The sequence below is a fragment of the Pinus tabuliformis genome, chromosome 6 (assembly GCF_031772625.1).
Source record: "Pinus tabuliformis cultivar Carrire ecotype Pingquan chromosome 6, CPIR1, whole genome shotgun sequence".
Taxonomy (NCBI): domain Eukaryota; kingdom Viridiplantae; phylum Streptophyta; class Pinopsida; order Pinales; family Pinaceae; genus Pinus; species Pinus tabuliformis.
The window spans coordinates 609,733,750-609,755,424 of record NC_142292.1 but is presented as its reverse complement, the minus strand read 5'-3'; positions in this window follow the sequence as shown (position 1 = coordinate 609,755,424).

Here is a 21,675-nt window from a genome sequence, read left to right as displayed (position 1 = left end):
GTGAATAGGTTAGGGGCAGGTGCAGGAGTGTGGATCCACAACATGGAGAATAATAATTCTGAAGGTCATGCATTCAAGTTAAATTTTAAATGTGCAAATAACATGGCAGAATATGAAGCTCTAATCTTAGGATTACAAATGGTTAGAAAACTTGGACCCAAGAGAATTTATATAATGGGAGACTCAACATTGATTATTAAACAAAATAATGGTGAATACTTTGTAAACATTCCCAGACTTAGCCAATATAAAGAGACTGTCCTAGATTTGATCAAAGACCTTCTGGAAACAAACTTTGATGCCATTCCTAGAAAATAGAATATGCAAGCCCACAATCTGGTGACTTTTACTAGTACCTGCAAATTTCCCTTTCAACCCAACCATTAGTACACTGCAGAAGTGAGAAATAGACTTGTTATACTAGACAATTTGAAGTATTGGCAGATTTTCTCACAGGATTCTCTGATTTATGATTTCATGAATGCTGAAGGTGAGTTTCAGAATTGTAAAATAGATACAGACTGTACAATAGAAAATAACATAGATAATGACATAGATGTAGATATTTTAGAAATAGGTAAACCCACTAATTTCACTAAAGTAGAAATAGATAAGTTAGAAAATGTAGAAATAGAAGAGATAATGAATGATGATCCTAAAATTATGAACCTTAAAAAATAATTTTTTGCCTAAGGGATTAGTCCCATTAGAAGATTTGTTTCACTCAAACGATGTAGCTAGGAAACCACAAATGGAGCCTTTAAGAGCAAATATAGAAGAATGTAACATAGGAACTGAGGAAAAACCAAAACTCATTAAAATATCAAAAGCCTTACCTCCAAAGGAAAAGGTTAAATACTTAAATCTATTTAAAGAGTTTCAAGATGTTTTTGCTTGGAGTTATGAATACTTGAAGTCTTATGACACTAACATAATTCAACATAAAATACCTATTAAAGAAGATCATAAGCCTTTTAAACAGAAACCTAGGAGAATTAGTCTAGTTCTTATGCCATCTATTAAGAAATAAGTTAAAAGAACATATGATGCCCAAATCATAGCTCCCATTAGATATTCAGACTGGGTTTCAAACTTAGTCACTACTAGGAAGAAGACAAGGGAAATCAGACTTTGTGTTGATTTCATAAATTTAAACAAGATCTCATTAAAAGACAACTATCCTCTACCAAAAATGGACCATATCCTTCTGAGGGTAGTAGGCTCATCCAAAATTTCATTGCTTGATGGATTTTCTAGACACAACTAGATCTTAGCTCAACTAGAAGACCAAGCCAAAACTGCATTTACTACTCCTTGGGGTACCTTCATGTATTTGAATATGCCTTTTGGATTAATGAACGAAGGAGGAAAATTTCAAAGAGCGATGGATATAGCTTTTGCCAAGGAGATCCATGAATTCTTAGTGATTTACCAAGATGACATCACAGTCTTTTCTAAATATGATAATGAACAACTAGATCACTTGAGAAGAGTTTTCATTAAATGCAGAATATTTGGGATTTCCTTAAATCCTTAAAAGATACTCTTTGGTATAGAAGAAGGAAAATTGTTGGGATTAGATTAGATCCTGCTAGAATAGAGGCAACCTTGACCATCACCCATCCTAAAAAATCAAAGAATTGCAATCATTTTTAGGCAAGATAAATTTTCTTAGGAGATTCATTTCAAATTTAGAAAAATTAATTAGAGAACTAAATAACATGTTAAGAGAAAAAAGCCCCAAGAGTTAGCTCAATCGGTCAAATCAAGTGCCTCGCCAATGGGAGGTCACAGGGTCAAATCCCGAAAGCTCTTGGGGTTAGGTCAGTAAATAGGCCGAGGGGTGTTGATGCCCTTCGGGTGGCGTCCACTCAGTGTTTAAAACCCTGGACATAGCGGCTACCCACTGACCCGGGTATTCGTGAACCAGTAAGTGAAAAAAAAAACATGTTAAGAAAATATTTAGCGCTTAAATGGATAGTGGAAGCTAAACAGTCCTTTGAAGCCATCAAGGAAGCCCTAACCAAAAAACCAGTGCTTATAAGTCCCAATTTTCAGAAAGATTTTATAATTTTTTCTTTTGCTTCAGAACATACCATTGCAATAGTCTTGTTGCAAAAGAATGACTAGGGATATGAACAACCAATTGCATTTTTTAGTAAATCCTTAAGAGATGGCACACTCAAATACAACATAATGGAAAAACATGCATTAGCTTTAGTAAAGGCTATTAAAGACTTTAGAGTGTACATTCTCACATCATTGCTTATGTTCCAAATTCAGTAGTTAAGGACATTTTGACACAAAATGGGCATGAAGAAAGAAGAGGCAAATGGATTGACACTATTTTGGAATATGACATAGAAATAAAGCCTACTAAACTTATAAAAGTCCAAGGTTTAGCCAAACTCATGGCTGAATCGAAATGTCAGGCCTTGGATATAAATTTCGTTGGTACCCTTGGTGATCAAGAAGAGATGCCAACTCCACAGATCAGTGAACCTTTTATTGGTTCACCTTGGTATGCAGATATTACATTTGTATTACTAAACTTACAAGCTCCTCCTAGTTTAACAAGAAATAAAGCTAAATTTTTGAAAATGAAGTCATTAAAATATTGTATCATAGATAATTCTTTGTTTTGGAAATACAATGGTGGTATTCTATTAATTTTTTTACTGAAAGATGAAGCTGATAAAATTATGCAAGAATTTCATGCAGGAGATTGTGGAGAGCACTTGTATTGGAAAACTATTGCTGACAAAATCCTGAGGGTTGGTTTTTACTGGCCCACTCTTTTCGCAGATATTAAGAAACATGTGACCTCCTATCACAAGTGTTAGATATTGAGCAAAAGAGAAAGATTTTACCTTTACCTCTCAAACCAATATCAAACAAATGCCATTTCAACAATGGGGTTTAGACTTCATTGGAAGAATACACCCAGCCTCCTCAGCTCAGCATAAATGGATTCTGACAACCATTGATTACTTCACCAAATGGATAGAAACCATCCCTTCTAGACAAGCCACAAAATTTGTCATTATCTCATTCTTAGAAAACAATATCTTGTCAAGATTTGGATGCCCCCAAAATCTCATTACTAATGATGCAGCTACTTTTAAATCCAAGAAAATGGTAGACTTTTGTAACAAATACGACATCGCCCTTGGCCACTCCACTGCCACTTACCCTCAAGGTAATGGAATTTTAGAATCCTCTAACAAAATCCTTGCCAATATCATTAAGAAATTACTGGAAGACAATAAAAAGACATGGAACAAAAAGTTGGTCAATGCCTTATAGGCAGACAGACTAACTACCAAAAGGTGCATTGGTACATCTCCCTATTAGTTAGTATATGGGATGGATGTTGTTTTTCCATTCTCTTTGGGAGTGCCAGTGATGAAGATAATCCAGGAGTTGCAAGTAGAACCAAATTATATCCAAAGGAGGACAAACCAAACAATACAATTGCAGTAGACCAGAGAAGAAGTCTATGTCAAATCACAAGTAATCCAGGACAAAATCAAAAATATTTTTGATAAAAAGACCAAATCTTATGATTTTTACATATGTGATAAAGTTCTTAAGTGGGATTCAAGAAGAGAAGATAAGGGCAAATATGGAAAATTTGACTTCTTATGGCAAGGCCCTTATGTCATTTATGGTTACACGAGTAACAATGCATTTTTCTTGAGAGAGATAGATGGATCAAATCTACCAAGAGGACCTGTCAATGGTAGAATGCTAAAGCATTACTTATCCATAGATTAACAATAGTTCACTTTACTTTGATAATTGTACATAACATTGCAGAGTTTAGATTCGATTGGATGGTGATCTTTGAAGTTAAAGCTCGGAGAGAAGGCCCTGAGCTTTGAAGGGTTCATCATCATAAGTATCAATAAAGCAGAATCATAGAAGGAAAATCTACAAGGTAAATTCAGTCACAATTCAAAGGCTACTGATCTTTAAGTTCTTGACATTTCACCTAGAAATGCCATCCCCGTGTGGAGCCACTGTTAGGGTCCTATAATAATAGGATTCATAATTTTGAATTGGCTATGGTTAATCTTGTAATATTGTACATACTTTTGCTTTCTGCAAAATGTTGTCCATATTAAGAATTAAAAAATGTAAAGCAGGTATGTCCTAAAAGAAACATCAAAGGACAAAAAGAAAAAGAAAAGATAAAAAAAAAGTGAAAATATGAACCACAAACAATAAAATAGATCATGAAAGTGTGCAAATTCAAGTGCCACTACTTTTACTTTTATGTGCAAAATAATGATTGTGTGCATCTTGTCATAAATGCCACAACCCATGATAGTCAAATAGCTTAATCTTGACTAATTCATGCTTTAAATTTCATGTTTATAGATAGAGAATAAAGATCTAGCCAAACTGTTTAACCTTGGCAGATCAGTAGTTAGGTAGAGAAATCAAAATGTGCCCATCAACTTAATCTGAGCCATTGGAAGTTATAAGGTTATAATTAGATAGTTTTCTTATCAAAAGAAAAAAAAAAAAAAGGGTCTGCTAGCTTAAATGCACCCAATAAAATGAAGAAAAAATGTTAGGATAAGTAAAGGGTAGGTAGAAGAAACGTTGTAGATGTACAAGGTTGTTAAATCATAAGCACATTTATTATGCTTAGTCCTATGTTTTAGTGTGCAGGAGCATTTATGAAAGTGAAAGGATATTCACAAGCTTATTTTGATTAACTTCCCCTCATTTCATTTCACCCCCACATACGTATTTAGTAATTTCCCCATTATCCCCTCATTTCTTATTAAAATACCCATTTCCCCTCATTTTGACCGTTACCCCTTGGTTTCACACATTTTCCTAGTAATTTCCCTCAAAATGTCATCTCCCTCCCTAAAAACCCTTTTCCCTAGTGTGAAACCTATTCCCCATGGAGAAATCACCTCCCCCCTTATTAATTTCTCTATTCTACCACAAAAACCCATAAAAATCCCTTATCCTAAGTTTTTACCCCCCCCCCCCCCCCCATTATTTAATTAACTCTTCGATCTATATTTCCCCAACATAGAAATTTTAACCCACCAACCTAGGTGCAGTTAAATAGGCCCCACTCCATTAAACCTACTCATTATATTTCTAATCCCCACCTTATTCATTAATTAATTAAAATTAGTTGTAATTAACCGCTTGGGCCCTGCAAATCTTCACCCCTGTTCCCTCCTTGCATCTTGACTGCACGACAGTCATCTGATCTTCCATCCCCAGATCTGACGGCATGCATCCATATTGCACTCATTCCCTCTTCAACCTTTACCAGCTCGAGAGCACGCAAGATTTGCGGTTTTGCCCGGGCCCTATTCTGCTACGTGGCAGCTCCAAGCGAAATCGCGTGCTCTCAAGGAAATACATCCCGCTCTCCAAAAGCAGTGCGATGGCCCTTGAAATCGCCTTCCTACCAAAATCCAAAACCATCCACTATTCATTTATGAATTTTGCACCAAATTCTAACTGTTTCCGGTTAAAAGGCCAGAGAAGCCCATTTAGACTCTTTTTGCTCGTTTGCACCGTGAATGCTTCCTAAGCCTTCATGCACTACCCTTAGCCTCTGCAACTGAAATTGACCACTGTTTATCTCCCAAAAAAGCTCCGGACGCCCAATTCAAGCATCTAGTGCATAGTTGAAGCCACCATACCATCTACAATCACCATTAAGACCTGTTTGCAACCTGAACCACCAATTTCTAGGTATTTTGAAGAAAAACGAGAATGACCCTCTCAATTTGAAAACGTATAGTTAATCTATGGATTAATTAATTGAATTGAATTTAATTAATTTTCCCTAAATTGAAGAGTATTTCTACCTAAATACCCAAACCCCTCTTTTGCAAACTGCAAATTACTGTCTCACTGCACCAGAGTTTTCAAAGCCTCACTGCTACAGCCTAAACAAGCCTAATTCACACCTTTCCCCCTAAAAATGGCCTCCCAAACCTCTCTGGATGTGAGACCTGTGTCAACCCCTCACTTGGAGATCGACCATTTGGCACTAGCAGACAGAGATTTCCAAATAAAAGACACTGCTACTACAGCCTATCTTCTGAAGCTCCACTACTGGAGTAAGAACAGATTCCTAAACCATGTCGATGACATCTACCTTTGGGAATCTAATTTACCCAAATATCTATTCCCAGAAGTCCACCCATTCCCTGATATCATAAATTTTTGTCATGCTTGCTATATCCCTAGCCAAAGAGCTATTGTTGCCCCAAACTAACAACTCTTATTCACCGTTACACCAGAGTCAATCAACCAAATGCTTCAAGTCCAACCTAGCCCTAATTAGACCCCCCTATCTGTTCGAGACCTATTGGACCTGTATATCACCCTGACCTGGTTAAGATAATGAAAATCATCCAGACTTTCATTACTAAAGACCGACATACTCATACAGATACCCCACCCTACGCTAACACTATTTTTTCAAAAAATGGCAGACATATAATCACCATGCTCTCTTGCATCCTAAGATATACCATAGATGAGCACGTGGATGAGTTCATCCTGGCCTTCCTGTCCATTTTTACCCCAGGCAAAGCTTCCTGTTATCATTTATAATTATGCTCAGTTCATTGTAGATAGGATGCATGAACAATTCACAAGACTGCCACTAAAAGAGTTTTCAAGTACTCTTTAGTGTTGTTTCACATGTTTTTGTATTACCAAGAAAATAAGTTCCCTATAAGCATCCAGAAGCTGGATACCATGGGAAAAGAGAGATCAGTGGTCTTTTGGACACCCTTGATCCATAAATACTCCACAACATTTACATACAAAGACTTCATAGATTAACTTTTCTACCCAGTCATGAACATGTTGACCAGTAACAATCAACCTAGAATTAGCCAAGAAATCAAGAGGGTGTTATTGTTGGCTAAGAACAGCAAGGTGGGAGACTAGTACCTGTACTAGAACTACACCAAAATTAGGCTTTATGGTTGCCAATTAGCCCCTTATAAGTTTCCCAAATACCTCCCTATGAGGATATTTTCACTTGAGTATTTTAGACAAATCATCAACTGTGATGAGGTCCACTTCCTATCTACTAGGAAGTAGACCCAGTTTAATATGAAAAACCAATTGGGCCCATTCATTTGCAATAATAGAGAGGCTAGACCTGAGGTTGACAAGATAATACAATAGATGAAATTCAGAAACAACTTCATGTGGCAGTATGACCCTCATGGGGTCATAAACAGATTGAGAATCAAGGTAAAATTGGGACCTTTCATCCACCACCCAAGACCTGACATTGAATAGTTTTCCAACCAATATGAGTGGTTGGAAAACACATTGATTGATATGGAAAACACAGTTGTGGATTTTGAAAACACACTCATTGATCTAGAAAAGAAAATTGACCAAAGCTCTTTCATGCAGGTTCCAGAACTAGGGGAGCCAATGAGTAATCCTCTTGTGTTACAGACCCCAGACAATGAGGAGAAGAATCTAAAAAGAAATAGGGAAGAGGCATCTAGTTCTACCATGGAGACTATAAATGAGCTGTTTGAGCTCAAAAAAAGGCCCAAGTTGAACCCTGTGTCTAAGCAAGAGGAGAACATTGAATCAATGTAAATAATTGACATTGAAACAATGGGGTAGATAAGCAAAGACATAGCTGCATTAGGTGAAACACATCAGCCATCAACCTCCAACACTCAAATGATTGAGACACAACAAAGTGTTGAGTTTTCTTCCTTTTTTAGGCTAGTTGACAGAGAAAAGGACATAAAAGATAGGTACAAGGAAATAAAAATGAGAAATGCAAAGTTGAAGGCACAGACATATGCCCAATATTTCAAGCATACACTAGCCAACCAGAGCAGGTTGATGTCAGCCTTTGACATCAAAGCAGGAAATATGTAGGTCTCATTTTTGTAGCCCATTGTTCGACAACCAAAGATGTCATCTGATTAGAAGAGGACTGATTTTGAGGTGTTGGCCAAGGATGTTCAACCCATTGATCAAATAGAATTCCATAAGAAGGCTAGAGAGATGATTTACTCCACCCTTACAAGAAAAGCCATGGATACATAGAGGCTACAGGATTCACTAGATAATGTAACAAACCATTGTAAATTGGAGAAAGCCTCCTCATAGGCCAACGACAACAAGGTCAAGTCATTGGAGGACTTGGTCATTGAGCTGGTCCATGATCCAAGTGACATCAAGGCTATTGAAAAAATGATAAAAAAGAAGAATCAGGATATAGCAGCCCTCAAAAAATAACTTAAGTTTCCTCATTTACAACACCCACAAACAAAGGAGGTCCTTGAGAGCCAAACCAATGATGAAGAGATGATGTACCTAGTGCTGCAACTGAATGATCTGTTAAAGGAGATGTAGAAAGAATTGGATAGATTGATTCAGCTAAAGCAAGCTAGTCTTGATGATGCCCCTGCAACTGTCATCTGAATAGTTACCATTGTTGTACCTTCTACTTTGGCAGCATCCATGGCTCCCACAACTCCAATGGCCATATCACTGCCAAGGCCCAACATCTACACCAACTACATCAACAATAGGGTCAACAGCAACAGGGTCTATGGGTGATGAGGCAAACATTTTTTGGTCAAAGTAATTGAAGAAATGTCCATTCATGCCACTGAGATGAACAGGATTAAGGAGAGAGTGACCAACGTGGAAACAGATTACAATCTTGACCAAATCATGCACAAAGAAGAACATCAGAAGTCTACAAGGATGACCAAAAGAATAAAAATCCTGGAGAAGGAACTGACACTGAATGAACCTCTAAGTCAGGCTAAGGAGCAACTATGGGCCAATGTCATTAACTCAGTCAATGATATTTGGCCATCCATCTAGGTTATTTTTGAATAGTTTGATTTAATAAAGCAGGCTACAGAAGTCATACAAAGATTCAAAGTGATGCAGGAGAATTCAACGCAAGGAAAATCATTGTAAATAGTAGACATAGGGGGTCATGCATTTTAGGAAATAGTTTTCATAAGTATCAAGTTAAGGAAATATTTAGGCCTTTAAGCATGATTTAATTAGATAATGGGAGAATATGAAAATCCTCTCAGAAATAAATAAACGAGAACATGAGTGGTAGAAGTTAAATCCAACTCTTAAATAGTTCCATGATTCTAGGAATAAGAGAGAGATTTTAGGCATTAAATGGGAAGCTGATAAGAAGACTTTTCTATTTTAAAATATAGGAAAAGATGGAATGGATAAAGTCTCAAGGAGACTTATCTGCCACATATATATGCATGCAGAGAGCTTTAGGGCTTTTGTTAGAGGGGTGATCGGATCCTCCAATGATCCAATCCAATGAATTCTTATAAATAAGTGAACCTGCGTGTTCAATAGGATGAGGCCACTAATAGGAAATCAGGCCTGTGTGTGTGTGTGTGAGACCAAAGAGTCTCAAATTTAATCATTTCTTTTTATATTAATATAGGCAGACTTATTTCCTGACTGTGTCAGAATATTAAAGTATTCCATGTATGAGTTTACTATGAATTTGTAAGTTCTGCAACAGGTTGTAGGCAGAATTCTAAAGGACGTAAAGTGATAGATTGATTCAGAGGAATCACAATGGATTTCGAATCCAAGTGAAGAGACAGAGGAAGCTTGGAGGAATGGCGTAGCAAGGATGCACTTAAGAGTTAAGCTCATAGAAGTTAATATACGGAAGGTGGAGTTCTGAAGAACAAGCAGAGAAAGAGAAGCACGATTCAAAAGAATCAAAAGGGGCCATCGAGTCCAATTGGAGCATTAGAGCAGAGCTCTGAAGAGAAGGAGTGAAGTTAAGCCCTAGTGATAATGAGTTGAGCAGTAGAAGAGTGGAAAGTAGAACCTTTGAAAAAGCCGAACTACAAAGAAGAAACTAAAGAAAACGCAGAAAAATTAAGTACAGAGAGTCAAGTGGAAAAGTAAAGGATGGATGCTCAGCAGCTGTTGGATCATTAAGATCAACAACTAAGATTAAATTGCAGTGGCAAAAAGCCTTTTAAAGTTTTAGGAGCGAGTCACTGAGTTATAGCGATGAGCGATTTCCGATGAAATGAGGACCATCAGATCAAGATCTAGATCAACGGTCCAGATCTAATCGCAAATCGCATATCAAAGCTGACAAAGCACTGGAGACAATGGATTAAGCAAGGGCCAATCGCCGATAGTGAATAAAGTGAATCAGAGGTATTAGGATATTGGAATCGGTGTATGGAGAATACTTGTGATAATACAAAGGGCCGATGGGTAGCAGACCCGACGCATTTATAGACATGGATTCAATGGATTTGAAGTCTGATATATATGTTTTGGGGTGTTTTCCTTTGTAAACAGGATAGTGAAGAATAAAGCGTCGATAGTGTATTTCTCGGGTTTGTAGGGAAATTCCATATCAGGAAATGGAAGGCATATATATATGTATGGCCGTGGAATATAGCTGATAGTGATTGCGATGAGGTTTAGCCTCAAAATCTATGCTGAAGAAGTACGTAAAGCGGAAAAGAGTATATTTTCATAAGTTTCCTTTGTAAAGGTATTTACGCATATAGAATGGTTTTATGTGTTAAATATGTATTAGCCAAAGGTTGAGAGGACTAATTATATATATATATATATATGTCTAGCGATGGAGGGATATGAAGAAAAGGCTTCATTAAGTCTCATATGAAGGTTATAAGAGCAGATAGAGTTGCGATAGGAGATAATGGCAGGGTGATTGGGTTCTGTTTCAAAGGAACTGGTGGTGAAGGGCCTTAACCATATATAAATATGAAGTTTGACTCCTTTGTGAGTCTATTTCCTGGGATAGTTGTGTTAGGTACTCTTATGAAATCTGTGGGTATGGGTGTGGATGTATCCCTGCACCATTAGTGGTATCAGAGGCAGAATTGAGGTCAAAGAAAAATTACTATCAGAGCAGAAATAAAGCGGGGAAGATTTCTGTGAAAAGGAATTTGTACACAGGAAAAGGTAATGTGCTGAATGATAAAGAATACAGTGGGACATTGTAGCAATTCTAGCAGAGGCTTGGAGTAAGTAGGAATAGAGGATTCCTTGAAGGAAAAAGAAAGCAAGATTGCTTAGCACAAGTTCTAAAGGAAAGAGGACTTGGAGACAAAACAGAGGACAATCCATTTAAAGGACAACTGGAATGGTGAAATAAGATCATGCTAAGATCTTGGAAGTCAGGTATTGTGTTCTGTTTTAAATTAGTAATGTGCGTTTTTTATACTAATGCATAGGTAACAGCAAGAGAAGCTGTGAGAAGAACAGGTGAGTTCTTAAAGATAGAGTAAGGAGAATACTTAAAGGAGAAGTGGTCGTGAGCCTGAAGAATCCAACAAGAGATTGGACAGAGAGGATAGCTAAAGTGTTCTCAAGAGAAAGTGAGAGATTGCAGAAGCCTAGAAGGAGCGAAGGTGTTGCTTAAGAAGAGGTTCTAGATAGAGGACCCATTGTTGGGTAGCGGTGTGCCCGCGTAAGGGTTTTTGGGCTCAAAGCCCACAATTTTGGGGTAAAAGGATGGTAAAGACTCCGCAAAGTGCGCGGAGTGCGAATTGTAATGAGTCAAGTCAAAGGGTTGTCTGGCCAAGAATAATGTAAAATAATAAGAAGTGAGTCGGCGTGCCCATGGTCTGCGGACCATGGGAATGTATAAATAGAGCAAGGCTCTATGGATAGAAGTCAGTTTTTGGAGAAGTCTCTATCTTGGATCTTGGTGTTATGAGTCTGTGAAGACAGTATTATCTGCATCGGTAAGTCTGAGTCAAGGATGGTGGTAGATAGATAAAGGCTCTACAACTATGTGCGTAGAGGCCTGGTAGAGTCCACATTTGTGTGCATGGACCTCTGCAGCTAAGTGCGCAGGGCAGATCTGGTTGTATTGGTGAAAGGTTTTAATAAGCATAAGTGGTTTCTGAAGTATCGTAGATCTATTGTGTTCTAATTTATGCATCTATTCTATGAGTTTATATCTTTTTATAATTGTACACACTGGGTTTTATTGTTAAATGTTTTCTTAAAGATTATAAACAAAAGATCAGATCTATAATAATATCATTAATAAGAAAGTACACCCGCGTGGATCTTCACGAAAGCCTGATAATAATCCTGAGTGGCGCGAGGCCACAGAACGGTTCGCAACCCATCCAGACCACATCAAGACATCCCAAGGGTGCGAAAACCTAGTTCCAACACCCTCCCCTACTACCTCGTGTGAGACCTCAGTCTGCACTCTGCAGACTGTTGCTGAAAGGGTTGGTAGCTGCGGGATTTGTTTGGCTAATAACTCTTCCGAATCTGCGTCAGGGCCCAATAAGCCAACAAATGGTTCTATTGCTAGGACCGGGATCTACCTAAGGGATGTCTGATGTCGGAACGCTGGAACCCTACAAAGAAAGAGCTTGAAGACTAGTTGGATCAAAAGCTTCACGAGTTCATGGTACAAAAAAAATAGAAACTCACGGATCCCTGAGGAAAGGTGGTTGGATCACTACATGTACACAAAAATCCACGAGATCTTCTTCGCTTCTTTCTCAACAGAGCTGTACGAGTGGATCTTGAGGCTAGCAGACATCATGGGAAGGTGCAGACTTGATCAACCAATAGTGTGGACTCCCGAGTTGATGCACAGGATAGAGGCGTCTGAAGATAAAATCGCACGGACAGTAGATCACTAGTTGGATTAGATAATAGGAGGGTTTATCACTGAATTTGCGATAGACACAACTGTAAGTTAGAGTGAAGGGGAGAGGTGATTCCTCCAAGGACCGCAGGGTAAGTACATCAAATCATTGAATAATTGGATTAAAATGCTATTATGTGAAAAATGGGTTATGCATATCCATTAATATTTGGGGTAAGAAGGAGCGGAAGAGGCTATCGTGGGATCAAAGGATTAGAAAATAGTCCTCTAATTTCACTTTCACGAGAAAGTGAGGAGGAGCTCGCAGGGTTTTCTCTGAGAAGTGCAGTCTGACTGATCAATGACTACATTCCACTAATACCACCACTATCCATGCCACCACCTACTTCACCTGCATCAAACCCATCTGTACCTACCCCACTGCCACCGCCACCAAGGGTTGGGGTGGCAGGTGTGATCAAGTTGCCAGTACTTAGAGGCAGGAAATTAGGAACCAGATCAGTTTTGGTTCATGGTAAAGGTTGTATGGGAAGCCCAAGGAGTAATAGATGAGAAAATCAAGAAGGCTTCTCTGGTTAGCGCACTGCAGGACCCTATGTTGACATGGTATATAAAGTACTCAAGCGATCACCCGAATGCAGGAATAGCGGCGATCTAGGATGCATTGAATAAAGAATTCAGCTAGCCTAAATCATAAATGCAGTCGATCATCAGGTTCAAGGAAATCATGATGCTACCTGGTGAAACCCCATGGGATCTAGATCATAGATTGAAGAATACAATCTGCGAGGCTAACATGACACTAACAAATGTGCAACACTGCATGTGGTTTGTGGGCTCTTTGACACCACACCTGAGGATGACACTATCACAACAAAAGATATCAACCCAAGCTGAAGCATTAGATACAGCAATGAGGTTGCATGAAACTCCAATTTAGGATCCAGGGTTGGGAGTTTAGCAAATCCACATGCAACTACAAAACCTATGCTTAGAAATGCAAAGTTTGAAACAAGATAAAGCACCCTGGTTAGAATCGTGCACAGAGGTATGGTGCATAAAATGTAAACACCAGGGCCATGATAAAGATCACTATCTGATATTCGCAAACTATCTGGTAGGAGGTGGGCCAATGCCATTGTGACCAGAGGCACAAGTAGGGCCAAGCATAGTGCCCTCGCTCTGGTACGCAATCTGTCAGGTGGGAGGAAAGCACAACACAGATAACTGCCATCTATTATTGAAACTGATACAACCCCCTCAGAAGCTATTTTTGCAATTTTTGTAGATTGGTGGGCCATGACGAACGCAATTGATGAAGTTATGAGTTACTGATGGAACGACCACCTGCTTATAGGATGCAGACTGAGGCACGAGGTCAGGATACAGTTGCATTGATAGTGCAAGGTGGATTTCGGGGACGCAGATGGGGACAAGAAGAAATGCGACCTGGACGAGGCCAAGGACAATTAATCTGCTACAATTGTGGAGGACCTGGGCACTACACAAGGGATTGCACGAACCCAACCAAAACATGATGCCCATACTGTTACCAATTCAATCATGAAGTAGTAGATTTCCCCACATTAATTGCACACATGCGGGAAAAAGGGGTGCTTCGGCTACTCCCACTTAGAACATCTAGATGATGAAGGCGGAACCGCGCAAGGAGGATCCTAATGTGAACACGAGGCTCATAAGTGGTGCAACTACAGGAGAAGATAAGGGGAAGCAACTTGAGGATGATGCATGGGTTCGCAAGGCCCCTATGAATTAAACTGAATTTGATTTGGAGTGCACAAAGGAAACATTTATGGAAGCTAAGAAGGGCTTCGTGGAGACTTCTACTTCAGGCAGCAAGGATCAAGCTAAGCAGGAGACGGATACTTCCATGCTGACTACCTTTTTAGAACCATGCATGAAGCTACTATGGTACATTAAGGTAGTGAAGGTATTGCAAGAGTTGATAACTAGGGGCGCAAGGTCGGACGAACCGCGCATTGTCCGAAAACTAGGCAAGAATGATTTGCACACCGAGCATGAAATGCGGTTGACTACCTAGATTGGGGATTATGAGATGGATTAGGTTGTTCTATATTTTGGGTTTGATGGGAATACCGTATCTAAATAGACATGGGAGTGCATGGGTAGGTCCGCACTACAATGGTCTCCTATCCAATTACGGATGGTGAACCAACAAAAGATCTTGCCTATGGGGAGACTGCAAGGAGTCACAATGGATATTGAAGGTGCAAGCACACAGACCGATTTTGAGGTAATATAAATTATGGATGATAGTAATCCTTACCCTACACTATTATGGATAGACTGGGCCATAGACATGAATGGGGTCATTAACATGAAGAGACAAAAAATGATATTTGAGAAAAGGTCTCTCCACGTAGTGGTCCCACTAGATCTAGCTAAAGGGGCACGCTACACTGAGCCTGTGCGCGATGAGGACAGTGAAGAGGAATTGGAATGCATCTACTAGATCACAGAACAAGATTAGGATCGGGTGAACTCGACAGTGGATGGGAGAATCTCATGGGAACGTGACAGTTCCTGCACATCAAACTCCGATGAAGAGATCGAGTGATGGCAGAACTGATTACATGAGGTCACAATGCTAAATTGTAATAGGATGGTTAGATCATTATGTCACGTAACAATAGAAGCAAGGGAGTTACTCACAGACACAATGCACATGGAGGAACTGGTAGACCGCTGTGAAACGACAATTCTGGAGAAGAAGTAGCCAGGTGCGCATCTGGGGCCACTGGGCGAATCAATGGCACAAGGGTGGAGGACACGCCAACAAAGTAGGAGAACGTGGCATGGACGTAGAAGGCAAGTGCACGTATGTGTTGGGGGACAAAGTGGGGGGAGTGTCTAGCGGCGACATAAGATATAGGTGTATAGGGTGCATGTGCCAAACTGGCTAAGAATCAAGAATCTGAAGATGCCACAGCGAGATATTCTGCCAGCTGATCGCTATAGAGCTAGTACAAAAACTGGGGGGAGCAAGACTAGTGTCTGTCTGATATGACCACCCAATAAGAATATGTAGATACGAGGGGTTCGATGGGCCTTTAAACTTGGTAGAAAAACAAGAGGGACAAAGGTAATAGAAGTAACTCCTTCGATCGCAAAACCTACAGTTCGTGAGGTCCTAGGAAAAGAAATTCGGCGGTTGCAGGAAGCTATTCAGTGCGGCACCAGCAAGCTTCACATAATCGAGGAAGAATGAGCATGACTAAGGAGGAAAAGTGTGATGTTGGAGGAAGATATCAGAAAAATAAAAGTTGGCGTTGCACAAGCAGGTAACACGAATTTGCAAATAAGGGAAGTAGGCCTCACTGGGTCTATCTTGGCACTGGAACGAGTAGCAACCCTGCTCTCATCATTGTAAATGCGCCAATGAAGAATGGTACCATCTACAACAATGCCTGATGGGATAATGGAGACAAAGGCACGTGAAAGGTGCCTGCAGCCCAGGCTAGTAGGGACAAGGAAATCTTGCACCTAGGGTGCAACCACCTGACTAGTTGTGGAATGCACAGTCTCAATTCCCTAAGCAGCTGAAAGGAGGTGCGGGACTATAAACAAGTTAGTAGGAGGCCTGCATGGAAAAAGGATTCCATGTAGGGCTAGTTGACCTGCAAAATCGTGTCGCACCGAAAGTGCTATGCTGCCACGTGGAAAGGCTAGGAGGTGACCGTTGAAATCCCTATTCATGAAAAGAGGTTTGGGTTACGATAGACAGGAGTGGGCGGCGGGTCATTAGGACAGGAACCCCAAGTTAGATACGGAAAGATCTGCCACCTAGAAGATATGAATAAATTGAAACAGGAGGGAAGGGTTCCAACCAAATATATGTATTCATCTAAAAAACCTTGCACAACATTGGGAGATTTGAGATTTGAGCAGGTACAGATCAGCAGGCCTCCCATGAGTACCATGGCTAGAACCTGAGCACGGTTCGTGGAAGATTTGCACCCAACCCAGGAGGAGCCAGATGAAGTGGCTACAGCCTCCGAGGTCCCAAAGTCCCCATGCACACCACAACCCCAGAAAAGTAATCAAACAATGGGGCCAGTCAAGGTATCATCGAGATTCAACAAAAGGTCAGCAGCTGAGAATGGCAAAGCAGTCACCACCGAACCCGATGAGGACGACGAAGACTTGCAAGCTCTGATTTCTCAGATTGAAGCACAGGATGAGGATCAAGAAGATGCATTCCAAAACCTCCATTATCCCCATATGTCTCTCCATGGAACAACACGGAAAAGGTACTAAAGGACCTAGACACTACAAAGAGTACAATACAGACCCCGCTTCTTCCAGATGAGATAAGGTTTGATAGTTTACTGCTGGGTCAAGTACCGAGTATCAAGTTCGAAGATTGGGATCTAGTGGACAGCAACAAGTTCCCCCAATTGGCTATAGAAAAATTACTACCACGGAAATGGTTACTGGGCATGGAAAAGACGAGCTTACTTCATCTGAGGTGGATACCCCACTATCACTGCATGGCCATCACCATTTTTGTGATCCGTCAATTGCTCTGTCTGGTACATGATGGGTATCTCTAATTGGAAGAGCCGATTCCGATCACAGCCGATTTAGTACACCAGATTACTCACTTACCGATCAAAGGGAATGACCCCACAGACAAACTAGAACAAGTAGCGATGTGGGTCTTACAAAGACAATGAAGGCTAAATATAAGCTAGAAAAAGGAAAGCGTGGGTATGTAATAGCGAGCATCAATGACCGAGGGGTGCGAGTCACCATCCAGCTACTAGCCAGTAAACTCATGAGAAAATGCCACACAGATGAGGTGCCAGCCCCTATTATTACGCTTGCATAGCAGTGTGCAAAAGGAGTCCAGTTCAACTGGGCGCGGTTCTTATGCGACAAAGTTCTAATAAATTGTAAGGAAGCACATGAAAAAGGTAAGACTTTCCATTATGCATGGTTGCTACTATCAATCCTTCTAGTTGGAGGAGAATTGCCATAGGGTAGCTAGTTTCCCAGCATTGAGCACACCCTACCTGAAGTAGTGCGGTTTACTTTTCTCTAGGCTACGAAGGATGCCATGAGGGTCTGGGAGATAAAGATATTTTGGATATTCATGGAAGTGAGTATCCAGACATGGATCACTTGCAGACCGTGGATGTCCACCACAGTCTACAACAGGTTGTTAAGCACAACCAAGTTCAAAGAAAACATGCACAACCTATATATCTAGGCACGGAAGGATCCAAAGTGAACATGGGTCAAGCTCCCATTCATTTCCATGGACAATGCAATTTACGAGGTGTTGGTACCATGGCCTCCATAATGGCATGCCCCAAACATGGCCGCATTAGAAAGGATGGCAGCACAGCAGTGAAAGAAGGAAATCTAGCTGCGACTCACTAAACTAGCGAAAACGACACGTCAGGAACAAAAGGCTACTTTGCTGCAAGAGGCGACCCAAGAAGTACTTGTCGACCAAATCACGGAGGATCAGGGAATGTCCTCAGAACAAGACATCAAAAAGGAATCAGAGACATAGGAATGCATGGACTTTACCACAAACTTTCCCCAAGACAAAAGGCCACGTAGTAAGGAATCGCCACATGCACTCAAGAAGTCAAAAACCGCAAAGACCTTGGAGAAGAATTTCTTGACAGCAGCGAACTAGCATGCAATGTCACTGCCAATGCATTAGAGGAGCTAATGACAGAGAAGACAACTGTGTTGGGGGAGCATAGAGTGCAGCTGTAGGAATTATAGGTGCGCCCCTCGGGAGGGATGTTACCAAACCTCACAGATGATATAACCGCAACCGAGTAGACAGTATGTAGTCACACAATGAACACTTTAGTGTTTCTAGCAAGCACTGTCCTAGCCGAAGTCGAGGGGGACATGCACAGTTGGGAGTTGAATTTGATCGCTCTGCCTCACGAAACCCTCTACCAACTATAGGATGGGGTAACCATTGAGCTACATTCTAGGGAAGGCCGTGCCCTCCAAATATTAACAGAACATAAGGCAAATTTGGAGCAGGTCAGCTTACAGCATGATGACTTGGTTATCTGCAACCAAGAAGTAGAATAGGCTATGGCGGAGGCTTGCAACAAGGTACCAGAGTTGGCTATCCCAGTGGAACTTCCAATAACTGATAAGATCCATCACAGGGCAACGAAATTATGTACGACCTAGGAGGAGGCCGTGAAATCTCAGTGGAAAATAAATTTGTAGATTGCGGAGCTATATCTACAGGTGCAACCACCCACACCACTGGAAGTTTGCAAACAATGACGTAGTGAAATTCAAGCAGGATTGAAAGTCATAAAGCGCGCTGTACAAGATTGCTTGGGATTGTTGGATTAGTCCCTCCTTATGCTCACATCCCTCCAGGAGGACCCAATGCTACAACAGGTAGAAGTTGAAGCACGAGAGTTACAACAAGCGTATGACAAAGTCTAGGGGACTGTACAAATGGTTGCCATAACACAACGACTAGCCAAAATGAGGGAGGCCTAGGGCCTCAAGGCACAAGTTGACGCTGCTCGGCAGAAGGAGGCAGTACTTAAAGAACGCATCCAGCCTTGGCTTGATGAAGCCTTCGCGGTCTCCACCAACATCAAGGGAAATTTAGCACACATGCAGGCAACATCAGAACTCAGGCAAGCAATGGAATCTGATGATGATGCATCAGTGGCTCGCGTAGAATGGATAAAGCAGGTGGCGGAAGATTTTATTGCAAGGGTAAGCGAAGATTGAGTTTCTATCAATGACCTTCGCACAAAGATTGATGCACCTACCGAGTGACCCAGGACGAGTCACATTGATTGTGTTGGGGGCCTGTTGGGTAGCAGAGGGCCTTCGTAAGGGTTTTTGGGCTCAAAGCCCATAGTTTTGGGGTAAAATGATGGTAAAGACTCCACGAAGTGCACGGAGTGCGAATTGTAATGAGTCGAGTCAAATGGTTGTCCGCCCAAGAATAATGTAAAATAATAAGAAGTGAGTCGGCCTGCCCAAGGTCCGTGGACCATGGGAATGTATAAATAGATCAAGGCTCTATGGATAGAAGTTAGTTTTTGGAAAAGTCTTTGTCTTGGATATTGGTGTTATGAGTATGTGATGATAGTATTATCTATGTCGGTAAGTTTGAGTCAAGGGTGGTGGTAGATAGATAGAGGCTCTCTAGCTGTGTGTGTAGAGTACTAGTAGAGTTTGCAATTATGTGCACGGACCCCTGCAGCTGAGTGCACAGGGCAGATCTAGTTGTATTTGCGAAAGGTTTTAATAAGGATAAGTGGTTTATGAAGTATCGCAGATCTATTCTGTTCTGATTTATGCATCTGTTATATGAGTTTATATCATTTTATAATTTCGCACACTTGGTTTTATTGTTAAATGTTTTCTTAGAGACTGTAAATAGAGGATCAAATCTATAATAATTTCATTAATAAGAAAGTACACCTGCACGGATCTTCATGAAATCCCGATAATAATCCTGAGTCGTGTGAGGCCATAGAATGGTTCGCAACCCCTCCAGACCACATCAAGACATCCCAAGGGTGCAAAAACTTGGTTCCAGCACCCTCCCTTGCTACCTCAGGTGAGACCTCAGTTCGCGCTCCATGGACTATTGCCGAAAGGGCTGGTATCTATGGAGTTTATTGGCTAATAACTCTTCCGAACCTGGGTTAGGGCCCAATAAGCCAACAACCATGCTTACGAAAATACTGAGTGAGGAGAGGTTAGTGAGGTGAGATTGCAGCCAGGAGGACTAGCTATTGCAGAGGCTTGTTGCAAAAGAGCTCATGAAGAAATAAAAGAAGAAGATGACTACTGATAGTCATAGCAGAGGTTCAGAGAGAAGCCATAGTAGAAGATATGAGAAGAAGGATGCCAAGGCAAATGGCAAGAAGATGAGTCAAGAGGAAATTGACAAAGAGGTTGCTGAATTAAAAGAAAAACTCAATGCATTAAGGAGAATGCTTGAGGAAAGCCAGAGACTAGGTTAGGTCTTGAGGAAGAAGCCAGTAGAATGGCATGAGATGCAGAGAAGGATGCAACAAAAGAAAGTGAAGTGGTTGAAGGGAAAACTTAAGGAAGTTGAGTTAGAAATGGAAGAATCCATTTGTGAACCAGAACAAGGAGAATTTCTGGGAGATAGTGAAGATGAAGACTTGAAAACTGAAACTTCAAGTAAGGCCGAAGGGTCACATGGTTTTAAATATGAAAATTTGTGTATGTTTGCAAGTGAAGGACAATTGGCTGAGGTAGATGGATCTCATATATAGTTGGTGGAAGATGTCAAGCAACTAATTGAAGGGCTTGAGGAGATTGAAGAAGAGACCATCGAAGAATTTCTGAATCATATGAATGATTTAGAACAGCAAGGAGATATGATGGCTAAACCATCAAGTGAGACCATAGGGTCTTATATTTTTAAAACTGATAGTTTGTGTATGATGGCAGATATTGCAAGAGAAAAAAAACCATTTGAAGATATCTTCAGAGGAGATAAACAACAAGGGACTGAAGGAAAACTTGAGGAAGAGACTATGTTAGTTGAGAACATAGTAAAGGATCATCAATTCACTTTGATGATAGGCACAATAGAGATAGCCATGGAAACTATTGAGACAGACTGTAGGGAAGAAGGACATCTACTGAAGGATGTTAAGAAGGAGGAACCCTATGCAAAGGAATTAACCTTGGGAAAGGGAACACTAACAAAGGAGTGTTTTGAAGACGATGGATAGTCTTTTGAAGATATCGAAAGTCTGGAGGAGTACTCTAGGAGAACAGAGTATGATGGAGAAGACCTCTTGAACGAGGGAAGTAGTGATTTGCTACAACAGAAAGAACTTGAGATTACAAGGATCAAAGGAAGACAGTGTTTTAATACTGTAACACAGCATGTAAAGGATGAATTTGGAAGAAGAGAGCATTGTGATGAAGTGCTTGCTGAGTGTGAAGAAGAGATTAAACTG